This window comes from Microtus oregoni, unplaced genomic scaffold (assembly GCF_018167655.1).
Source record: "Microtus oregoni isolate MIOR12 unplaced genomic scaffold, Mior012 000032F_ref0000030, whole genome shotgun sequence".
Classification (NCBI taxonomy): domain Eukaryota; kingdom Metazoa; phylum Chordata; class Mammalia; order Rodentia; family Cricetidae; genus Microtus; species Microtus oregoni.
Window position 1 is genome coordinate 13,986,103 of NW_024543091.1, and position 11,983 is coordinate 13,998,085.

General features: G+C 47.5%; 1 pseudogene; it reads right to left on the reverse strand.

Annotated features, from left to right (window-relative positions):
- Positions 1–9,683: 9,683 nt before the first annotated feature.
- LOC121466183 lies at positions 9,684–11,063 on the reverse strand (annotated as a pseudogene).
- Between the last annotated feature and the right edge of the window lie 920 nt (positions 11,064–11,983).

Consider the following 11,983-nt stretch of genomic DNA (forward strand, 5'->3'; position numbering starts at 1 on the left):
GTACACCATGCCTGTCTAACAGTTGTGAACAAAAGATTTTCCTTTTTGTTCTTTTTTGAGACATAGTCTCAATGTTGGTGTTTTGGGGTACACATAAAGGTAGCGAAAACCAAACCAGAATCTGTGGTCCCACCACTGTAAAGAATTCTAGGATAGCCAGGCTGTGGTAGCTCATCCCTTTAACCCCGGCTCTCTTTAGGCAGAGGCTGGCAGATCTCTGTGATTTTGAGGCCAGCCTGGTCTACAGAGCAAGTTCCAGGACAGCCAGAGCTACACAGAGAAACCCTGTCTCCAAAAAGTGGAAAAAAGAAAAGAAATGCAGGCCAAGACAGTCTCTGAAGCAGAGAGGAAGAAAGGTTGTCCTGAAGGTTTTTTCTCTGTAGGCTTAAGCAGGAGTATTAGGAGAAAAAAACACCATGGAGAAAAATACATCCTTTACACTGTGACTGTGGTCTTCTTAAAGATGGTCACTGACTTTTATGTGTTGTGTTTTGTTTTGTGACAGGTTCTACTGTGTATTGTTGGCTGGCCTGAACGCATGGAGACCTGCCCGTCTGCCAGCCTCTGCCACCAAATTAGAAAATAAGGTTGTGCTACCACTAGGTCCACTGCAGCTCATTGTTTCTGCTGCTTGGGGAACCTGATGAGGTAAATCTAGTCAGGGAGGTATCCTGGAGGTGGGCTACCTTCACTATAAACAAAGTTTGTTTCAGATTCACAGGAGACATCTGAGGAACTAAGGCTCTATTCAAGGTCGTGTGCATTCAGGTCTTGGGCCTGGGTCGTTGCTGCTTTAGCTAAAAATATCTATGAAAGGAATATTAACATTATGGCCGCAGCCTTCACGGCAAATGCTATTTTTAATTACGTTTCTTGCTTCCCAGCTGGTAAGAGGTTTCAGTCAGACTCCCTTCTCCTGTCCTAGTGATTTCCCTGTCTTTCTATGTTGCTCAGGCTAGCCTAGAACTCCCTCTGTAGCCCATGATCCATCTGCCTCAAAGTCCTAAGGGCAGAAATTCCAGGCAAGCACAGCCTCCCCCCCCTTTACACCCCCTGCAAAAAAAAAGGGGGGGCCAGGGTTTCTCTGTAGTTCTGAAGCCCGTCTTGGAACTTGCTGACCTTTTTTTTTTTTTCTTTGGTGCCTGTCCTGGAACTAGTTCTTGTACTTCCAGCTGGCCTCAAACTAAACTCACAGAGATCCTCCTGTCACTGACTCCTGTGTGCTGGGATTAAAGGCATGTGCCACCATCGCCCAGCTATTCTAGAGTATTTTATAAACTACATTTTGGGTTTTGCTCTTCTTTTTACATTTGTTTATTTTATTATTTATATTGCTAGAGATTTTATTCTGACAATTTTTTTTGTCTTGTTTTTTGAGACAGGGTTTCTCTGTAGCTTTGGAGCCTGTGCTGGAACTAGCTCTTGTAGACCAGGCTGGCCTCAAACTCACAGAGATCTACATGCCTCTGCCTCCCGAGCGCTGGGATTAAAGGCGTACTGCCACCACCGCCCAGCCAGAATTTTTTTTTTAAGATTTATTATGTATACAGTGTTCTGCCTGCACACAAGAGGACACAGGTCTCATTATAGATGAACCATGGGATTGCTGGGAAATGAACTCAGAACTTCTATAAGATCAGTCAAAGCTCTTAACCTTTGAGCCATCTCTCCAGCCTCTGACAGAATTTTTTTTTTTTCAGATAGAAAGAAGTAACTTTAGTTGGCTTCGTGGTTGAGAGCACTGACTGCTCTTCCAGAGGTCCTGAGTTAAATTCCAGCAACCACTAGATCTGTAATGAGATCTAGTTTGTCCAGATGCAGTGGTACACTCTTAATCCCATCATTTAGGACACAGTGATGAGTAGATCAAGATTTCAGGCTCAGGGGCTGGAGAGATGGCTCAGAGGTTAAGAGCATTGCCTGCTCTTCCAAATGTCCTGAGTTCAATTCCCAGCAACTACATGGTGGCTACCAACCATCTGTAATGGGATCTGGTGCCCTCTTCTGGCCTGCAGCATACACACAGACAGAATATTATATACATAATAAATAAATAAATATTTTTAAACAAAAAGCCAGGCGGTGGGGGCACACGCCTTTAATCCCAGCACTCGGGAGGCAGAGGCAGTCGGACCTCTGTGAGTACGAGGTCAGCCTGGTCTAGAAAGAGCTAGTGTCAGGACAGGAACCAAAAGCTATGGAGAAACCCTGTCTCGAAAAATCAAAAAAAAAAAAGATTTCAGGCTCAGAAAGTTGAGCCATGATGGCACACGTCTTTAATCCCAGCACTTGGGGGGTAGAGACAAGTGGATCTCTGAGTTTGAGGCCAGCCTGGTCTACAAGAGCTAGTTCCAAGAAAGGCTCAAAAAGTACAGAGAAACTCTGACTGGAAAAAAGAGTTCAGGGTAAGTTGGGTGGTGGTGGTGCACCCCTTTAAGACTCAGGAGACAAAGGCAGGCAGATCTGACAGAGTTCAAAGTCAACCTGTCCTACAGAGCAGGTTCCAGAAAGGCCAGTGCTACACAGAGAGCCTGTCTCAAAACCAAAAGTCGAGCTTCATCTGCAGGTACAGGAGTTCAATGCCTGTCAATGTTTCCATGAACTATACAAAAACCTTATGTGCTGAGCCGGGCGATGTTGGCGCACGCTTTTAATCCTAGCACTCGGGAGGCAGAGGCAGGCAGATCTCTGTGAGTTCGAGACCAGCCTGGTCTACAGAGCCAATTCTAGGACAGGCTCCAAAGCCACAGATAAACCCTGTCTCGAAAAACCAAAAGAAAAAAAAAAAAAAACCTGATGTACTGGTCCATGGCTTTAATCTCAGCATAGGCAGGCAGAGCTGAGTTGAAGCCAGCTTGATTTACATGCCAAGTTTCAGGTCATTCAGAGCTACATAACAGGATGGATCATTTCTCAAGAAAACAAAAATAAGTAAAATCACCTGCATCTATATCCTTTGATGCTGGAGTTCCAACCCAGGGTCTTGTGCATACACTTACTACGATGCTACATCCTAACCAGAGCAAAACTCTTCATTTACACCTATCTGGACCTATTCATTTACACATAGGCACAGGAACAAACCTGGTTCTTCATATCTGGAATTCACAATGCCCATTTTCACATGATGTAAGAGAAAGAATAGCTCACAAGAAAACCAAGCACACTCACTTTCGATCCTAGCACTTGGGAGGCAGAGGCAAGCAGATTCTCTAAGCCAGACTGGACTACAGTGTCACAGGACAGCCAGGGTTACAGTGAGACCCTCCCTCAAAAAGAAAAGAACATGGCCACACATAGGTTCCTCAAACTCAGTATCCCATCCCCAATCATCTCTAGACTCAGCTCTGTCACCCAGAACACAGGACCTGCTGCACAGGTGCCCATGCTTTGCCCTCCCCTCCTCAGTGCATCTCCTAGAATTGTGATACCTGGTTTCACTGTGCAGCTCTGGCTGGTCTAGAACTCGCTCTGTACACCAGGAGGACCATGTACTTCCGGAGATCTGCCTGCCTGGATTCCTGAGGGCTGCGTCTAAAGACACACAGCACCACAACCCTGCCTCCCGGCATTTTTTAAAATGAAAAATGTCACAATTACTGTCTGCTGATAGCCCTACCACTTGAATGTTTCTGCACGAATGTGGAGCATTCGGCTGCCTCCACCTCAGACTTCTGAGACTCAACCCATGTGCTCTTCAACTTCAGGAAATTCAGATGACCCAGAAAAGTCCTGAAGAGGACAGCATTGCAGGCCCAGACCTCCCACAATTTCCCTCCCAGAGTGACACTAGCCAAAACCAAAATAAATAGCTAGTGACAACTTGGTATAACCAAATGGATCCTTCAAAGCAAGTTTTGTCAAATAACCAAGTTTCAATACCAGGTCCACTCAAGGCACCACAAGTAAAGTAGCAGGCCGAGAATCATTGGCCCTGAAAGGCAGCCCCATCCCTGCCAGAGGTACAGGGTTAAGGAACAAGGGAAATATTTGATCCTGTGAGTGCTGGGTGAGAACCAAAAATCCAAGAGACCCCACCCTCCTCAAGAAGAGAGGGAGAGTATCCAAGAGCCTTGCCTGATAGAGAACCCTGTTCCTTTTCTACCATTCAAACAACACACTTTGGAGGATGCAGTTCTTTATTGGAATATTTTCAATTGTGTTTGCAAACATTAACACTGGGGGAAAACAAAAAGTCTTATTCCATCGGAGTCTGCTGGGTAGCAGGCTCAGCGACCTCTACCTGAGCCTTAGCGACCCTCACAGGAGACAGCTGGGTGGAGGCCTCATCAACCTCCTCAAGAAGACACTGGGTCTCATCCTCTGGAGAAAGGTCCTCCTCTGTGTCAGAAAAAAAGCAGTGGAGGAACTCCGGTAAGGGCAGTCACCCTTGGGACCGTGGGGGGCCAAAGGTTCCCAAACACAGGGCTATCTATCTGGTCTACTGCAACATTTCTGAAACCCACTTTCCCCAGGGGATCCCTCCCAAGAAGCCAAGGTTTGTCGGGCAAGACAGCCCTACCTACTCCCAGACCATACCTTGTATCATTCGCAGGCGGAAATAGTTAACCAAGTTGGAGATCATCTGGGAAACATCATCTTGATAATAAGGAGGCCCGAATATCAAATTCTGCAGCCTCTTCAGGACACCAATGGGTCACTTGAAGCAAGGTACGTGATGTACTCTCGACATGTGGGATGTACTCTCCATCCTTGCCTGAGCAGGGAAAGGAGGAACATAAGGGTGAGGTGGCTCCCACTTCTTGGCACATTCATTCAGAGGTTGAGGCAGCTGGATAGAGGTGGCACAGGCCTGGGGCCACAGCCACTGGACAGCCTCTCTCTATAGGACATACTCAGGCAAAGGAGTCAGGAAGAGGTTACCTCTTGCCTTCCCTCCCCAGGTCACTCACCAAATATCGCTTCGACGAGCCAAGGACTCACGTACACTGTCTTTGGATCATTCAGATGCTCGGTACAGAACCACTTGGGCAGCATGCTGGAGTCTCCGACCACTTCAAATAAAGTCCCTTCTTTGTGCTTCAGCTGGACCAGCGACTTATGAGTATTAAAAGGGGCCATAGTGCAAAAGTATCATCACAAAGAGCTTAGGCAACTCCAAACCCAGTAAACCCAAAAGAAGCCTCTCTGGAGAGCTGTATTTCAAGGGCTGTTTGCTAGCCCCTTCCCCCTTGTCCTTCCAATTGGCTCTTAGGCCTTGCTTCCACTCCCAGAAGCCCTGCCTCTCCTCACCTGGTCTCCTGTGGTCTGCACCTGAGAGGAAGGCCTTGTACCTAGACTGGTTTCTGATCTTCAGGAGCTTGTTGTTGCTGGGGCTTAGTAGCACATGCCTTTAATCCCAGCATTTGGGAGACAGAGAAGCAGGTGGATCTCTGTGAGTTCAAGGCCTGGTCTACAGATAGAGTTCCAGGACGGTCAGTGCTGCACAGAGAAACCCTGTCTCAAAAAACAAGAGACAGGGAAAAAAAATATGTGTTGGGAAGCAGTGGACATCCTAACTGTGAACACAGGACGTTGACAACTGTCTACCCAACATCAAGACGGATTCTTTTTTTTTATGTTGATTTTTTAAATTTATTTATTTATTAAAAATTTCCACCTCCTCCTTTCCTCCTACTTCCCTCCCACTTTTCTTACCCACTCAGGACAGACTCTTACCAGACCTGAAGCCCAATCAAGTCTCACATACTCCCTATACCTTAGCTCTGAATGAGTTATCTGTCCCTAGGAACAAGTTTCCACATCCTTTTTCTATTTCCTTTGGGTTTTGTTTTGTTTTTGAGACAGGGTTTCTCTGTAGCTTTGGAGCTTGTTCTGGAACTAGCCCTTGTAGACCTGGCTGGCCTCGAACTCACAAAGATCCGCCTGCCTCTGCCTCCTGATTGCTGGGATTAAAGGCATGCACTGCCACCACCCGGTTCGTTCCTTTGCATTTGAGACAGGGTCTTGCTAAGTATTCTGCCAGGCAGGGATCACGACATGCTCTGGTCCACTAGGCTTCCCGATTTCTTTTACTTTCTTTTTTTTTTTTTTTTGTTTTTTGTTTTTTTGTTTTTTTGTTTTTTGTTTTTTGAGACAGGGTTTCTTTCTTTTCCTTTCAAGAGACAGCTGGGCAGGGACAAGAGAGAACACCTGTAGTGAAGACAATGCCACACGTGCCATCCTAACTAGAGAGATTATTTGTAATGCCTCCCTTCTCTAAACAACAGAAGTACATTTCCATTTAGTTTCCTGAGCACTTTGCTTATTGCTGATATTTAAGAAAATGAAATAATTTGTCAGTAGTGATGGGACACACCTTCGAGCCCAGCACTTGGGATACTTGGGGGCAGAAAGATCTCTGTGAAAGAAAAAAAGGGAGGATGATAGAGAAAGAAAAAAAAAAGAAAGGAAGAAGAGAAGGAGGGAGGGAGGAAGGGAGAGAGAGAGAGAGACAGAGAAAGAGAGAGAGAGAGAGAAGAAAATATAGATAAAAGAAAGAAAGGAGAGAGAAAGAGAGAGACAGGAAGGGAGGGAGGAAGGAAGGGAGGGAAAATGAGATCACCTCCTGGGGTCAGCAGTCTAGGCCTCATCCCCAGCCAGAAGAAACCCCAGAAACCAGTCAGGCTCTTCTTTATCTTCTCTGCAGGGAGGATCTAGGCAACTATAGGTATATAAAATGCCACAAATAGTCCTGAGATGGGAACAGAATAGGAATTAAGAGGCAGAAAAAGACAGAACCCATTCAGATAACCAAAGTGAATCTATAAATGTCTGTGGGTCGGCAGACCAATGTTTAAAAGATTTTTATTCTACTTTTATTATTTTTAATTATGTGTAAGCATGTGTGTGCGTGTGTGTGTGCATGTGTGTGTTGGTATTATGCAATAGTGAGTGTTGGAACCCTGGGGAGACCAGAAGCATTGGGTCCCCCATAGCTGGAGTTACAAGCAGCTGAGTCACCTGATGTAGGTGCTAGGAGTCAAAACTCCTCCGAGTCCTCCCTCTGTAGGAGTACATGCTCTTAACCATTAGAGCATCATTCCAGCCCTGAAAAGCTCTTGACAGCAAAAGTTCCACTGGGATACAGATATATGCACAAACTACTGAACTGTGCACATCGTAACACAAGAAGATCCTTGTACTTTTATTCCAATGGTTATTGAATTCATTTTGGGTCTGTTTGCATTTTTAAAGTTTTTTAGCTACCTCTCAAAATTGTAAACAATATATCAAAATAAACCACACAAAAAACAAACCCCCATAAAACTCAATGTTATAAAAGTTAGATCTGATAGTTGCATGATAAGATTGTTACACTTTTCATACGCATGACAATAAGATCAGCCAGGAACCTCGCCTTCCAAACTTGGGGCTACTGGAGCAGATCTGGATTGTTCACCCTTGATTGTAAGGTGGGAAATCACATCCAGATATTATTCCTATATAAGCCTCTGCTAAATTAAAACATTTCTTCTTGAACCATTGGTTCTGAGTACTTCCCCAGACCCTTGTGGCTCTGTTCCCTAGAACCTTATCTATACTCTTCTTGAGAAGAAATGTGGTTCCCACCTGCCTGACCAGAAGGCCTTTGACCCAATGTGACAACCTAGAGAAAGAAGAACAAGACTGCTTTCTTTAGCACCGGGTAGGGTGGACACCGCACAATGGCTCCTGCTCCCTAAGTTGAGCTAGGCTAGTTTGGGAGGTAGTCACAGGAAGTCAATTATTCACCCGAGATAGTTCCACAAACCTGCTTCACATACTTGGGTTATCTACACATTTTCCATCTCATCCTAAATTCCTGATTCCTTCTGAGGGTTGGCAGGAGGCAGGAATGTACCACTCCCAGTGCAAGCCAACAGGGCCATTTCCTTCCTGGCCTCCAGTTGCTCTGGTGGCATCAGAATGACTTGTGTAGCTCCCTTCTGAGGCCCTGGGCCGGAATCCCGAAGGAGCCTGCAGCGTGTGCAGCTCTTTCCCAAGGAGGCCTGTAAGCAGACCCCAAGTTCAGAGGGGGGAGGGGGCAACAAGGAAAATCAGCCCTGAGGCTGGGGATGGGTCAAACTCCACATCTGGCCTCCAAATAGGCTTTCCTGAGTCACATCGTCACGATGGCTGAAGCTGTCCAGGTTGAGAAATCACAGGCACTGAGACCAGACACCTACAATGTAGGCCGGGGCTCAAAGTAGTGTATCTGCAGGGAGCACCCAGATACTTAGGGCTCTGCCCCTGACCAAGACCAGTTACAGGTGATTGCACACAGAGGTCAGGAGTTAGGATATGGATGATGCACTCTGTATTAGTTTCTGGGATTTTTATCCAAAGAGAAACAGCCAGGGGTCCTGATAATGCGAAGATGCTCTCTAGTTCCCCTTGAGACAATTGGAAGCAGGCTTGACAGACATCAAAAATCCAAGTCGGAGACGCAGATGGCTGGGTTGGTGATCACCGGGTTCTTTGAGAATCAGCTGCCTGAGGGCCCAGCTTCTTTCCGGGCACACACCATCTCATGAAGATGAACCTGTTCCCCCCTGAGGCCTCTGACTCTGGTCTTAGATGCTGGGGTCAGCCTGCAATGTTCTTCCGCGAGGGCAGCATGGAGAAGTGGGTGCGACCTTTCACCTGAACCCAAGGTGGAAACACAGAGGAAACCTATGCACAATACTCCAGGAAATTCAAAAGTCAGTCTAGGAGAGACCAAAACATGGCTGCCGGAGGCGTCTGGCCTCTTCTCGCTGGATCAGCGCACTTGCTGCTCATGGCCCCTGTGCCAGTCTTTACTGAAGGGAACCGAGAGCCAGATAGGACACGGAGGGCAGCTAGTGATGACATGGAGCAGTATACATAGCAAACCCGGCGCAATGATTTCAAGAGACAAACCCAAAGAAACCCACCAAGTCATCTCTAGCCCCAAGGTATTGAAAGACCCCCGGAGTGGTCCTTCCCTCAGGAGGAGACCCCAAACCCAAGGAACAGTCGAGACCACAGGCTGCAATTAGCAAGAGGTTTATTGGGTGGGCACAGGTACCTATGGGCAGCAAAGTCCTTTCGGAGGACTTTGCACGCTTGCAGGCTGGGAGAAGGTCTTTTATTAGGAAAAGGGTGGCAAAAGCAGGCATACAGAAGCAATGCATGGTTACAGGGATCTCATTGGTCAGTTCAAATGAGGCGATGAGTTCATTTAGAGGACAAGTTCCCCGGAGACATGAAGGTCTGATAATAATACCAGACTTGGCCCTATCTAGGGTACATGTAGTTTTTCCCAGAACTGTTCGTTCCCCTCCTAGGCCTGGTGTCTGACCATAGATATCCTGTTTGACCACCTAGGAGGACTGACTTTACCTTGAACTTACATTTGTTTGTGTGAAGGCTTTGCAAAATGGCATTACGGCAGCTAAGCTGGGGTCTTTCAGTATCACAAAGGTTACAAGAAACCAAAGAGGGACGAGAGGCGCCTATCAAGGGCCAGCAGGAAGGAAGGCTACATCCTATGGGCACATGCGCAAAGAGAATGTCTCCCTGTAGTGCTGCTCTGGTTCTGTGTCACAGGCTGAGCCCCTCTACTAAATCCCTCCTGACCCCTATCTGCTCCCTACCCTCTCTAGCCTGAACACAACCTTTCTCTCTCGCGACCCCCACCCCTTGTCTAGCCTTCTGGCCCTGGTGGAAGGTAGAGATGGCTACATCAGGATGTTGGATGTGAACTCGCTGAAGCGTTTCGAGAACTGCTCCGGGTTCACAGTGGAGATTTCAGCCCCTGCCCCGTGCTTCACTGTTTTGGCAGCTTGTGCAGCTTTCTTCTTAGCATCATACGGTCTGAGGATATAGATGATGGCCATGAAACAGACCCCCTTCTTCGTGGCACTTTTTTTTTTTTTTGGTTTTTCGAGACAGGGTTTCTCTGTAGCTTTGGTGCCTGTCTCGGAACTAGCTCTTGTAGACCAGGCTGGCCTCGAACTCCCAGAGATTCGCCTGCTTCTGCCTCCCAAGTGCTGGGATTAAAGGCGTGCGCCACCACCGCCCGGCTTTCATGGCACTTTCATGGCTTTTCATGGCATAGATGTCGACAGAGGGGTCGAACTCGCCTGGTCCAAAGAACCGGAGTAAGTTGAGGAGATTGCTGGGGCTATCTGGAGGCGGGCCATAGGGGCAGAGAAGGCTACTGTCCACCCCGTCATTCTCACATTCCTCATCTTCGGCTCGCTCTTCCACCTCCATCTTCTGCTCTGTCCACTGCATCGTGGATGTAGTCCATGATCTTTAGCTGGGTGAGGAACTCAATGTCTCGCTTCAGTTTCCCAGGAAATTCTTCTTACTCTCTTCTCCCATGTGCAGCTTCTGCCCTTCATTGAGAAAGTCATTATCTCTGAATGAATCCTGCGCCTTTTCCTTGTCACTGGCTTCTCGGGCAACAGTAGAACCCTTGAGGTCGTATTTGAGATGTATAGTAAGCCAGGGACTGAACACATTCCTGGTGACCACCATGTAGGTCTCCATGCCCTCCACAGTCAGGCCGTACATGCCCAGGAACTGTGGCAGGAGGGTATTGCCATGACACTCCACTATGAACTGGGGGTATTTCTTTAAGATGCTGTGCATCTCGGCCATGTCTTCACTTGGCACCGTCTTGATGACAAAACGCCAGTCATAGGTGGTGAGGAAACAGCTGCCACACCTGCCGTGGCTGTCACTGTTGATAGGGGCACTGCGCACCACTGAGTTCTGGTAATCCTGGTCATCAATCCCAAACCTCTCCCTGAGGTTTTGGGAAAACGTAGGCCAGTCCTCCTTGAACTTGAAGAGGCTGGTTTTCCTTATTGAACCGATGATTGTCCACCTTGATCTTGCTGTAAGCTTTGAAGTCATGTGGCATTAGCACAACAGGGACAGGGACATTGCTCAGCTCGTTGATCCTGTGGTTCACCCCACACACCAGGATGCTTGCTTGCCCAGAATAGCTTCACTTACTGGCACAGGAAATGCTTCTTCTTGATCTTGGTTTTGCTAGTGCTGAACTGCCTCACCGCCATGGCCCTGGTGCTGGTGCAGTTGGCCAACATGCCCAGAGCAACGGTGGTGACAGAGACGTCAGCGGCGTCAGGGCAACAGCAAGTGGCCCTAGGTCTCCCCTGAACCGATCCCCACCCTGCCTTGTCACGAACCATGGTTGCATGTACACCATGCCTGTCTAACAGTTGTGAACAAAAGATTTTCCTTTTTATTCTTTTTTGAGACATAGTCTCAATGTTGGTATTTTGGGGTACACATAATGGCAGCTCAAACCAAACCAAGATCTGTGGCTCTGCCACTGTAAAGAATTCCAGGATAGCCGGGTGGTAGTAGCTCACACCTTTAACATCAGCACTCTGGAGGCAGAGGCAGGCAGACCTCTGTGAGTTCGAGGCCAGCCTATTCTACAGAGCGAGTTCCAGGATGGTCAGGGCAACACAGAGAAACCCTGTCTCGCCAGGCGGTGGTGTTGCGCCTTTAATCCCAGCACTTGGGAGGCAGAGGCAGGTATATCTCTGAGTTTGAGGCCAGCCTGGTCTACCAGAACTAGTTCCAAGAAAGGCTCAAAAACTATAGAGAAACTCTGTCTGGGAAAAAAAAAAGAGTTCGGGGTCAGTTGGGTGGTGCTGGTGCACTCCTTTAATCCCAGGGCTCAGGAGACAGAGGCAGGCAGATCTGACAGAGTTCAAAGTCAACCTGTCCTACAGAGCAGGTTCCAGAAAGGCCAGTGCTACACAGAGAGCCTGTCTCAAAACAAAAAGTCGAGCTTCATCTGCATCTACAGGAGTTCAATGCCTGTTAATGTCTCCATGAACTATACATAAAAACCTGATGTGCTGGTCCATGGCTTTAATCTCAGCATAGGCAGGCAGAGGCAAGTTGAAACCAGCTTGGTTTACATACCAAGTTTCAGGTCATCCAGAGCTACATAACAGGAAGGATCCTTTCTCAAGAAAACAAAAATAAGTAA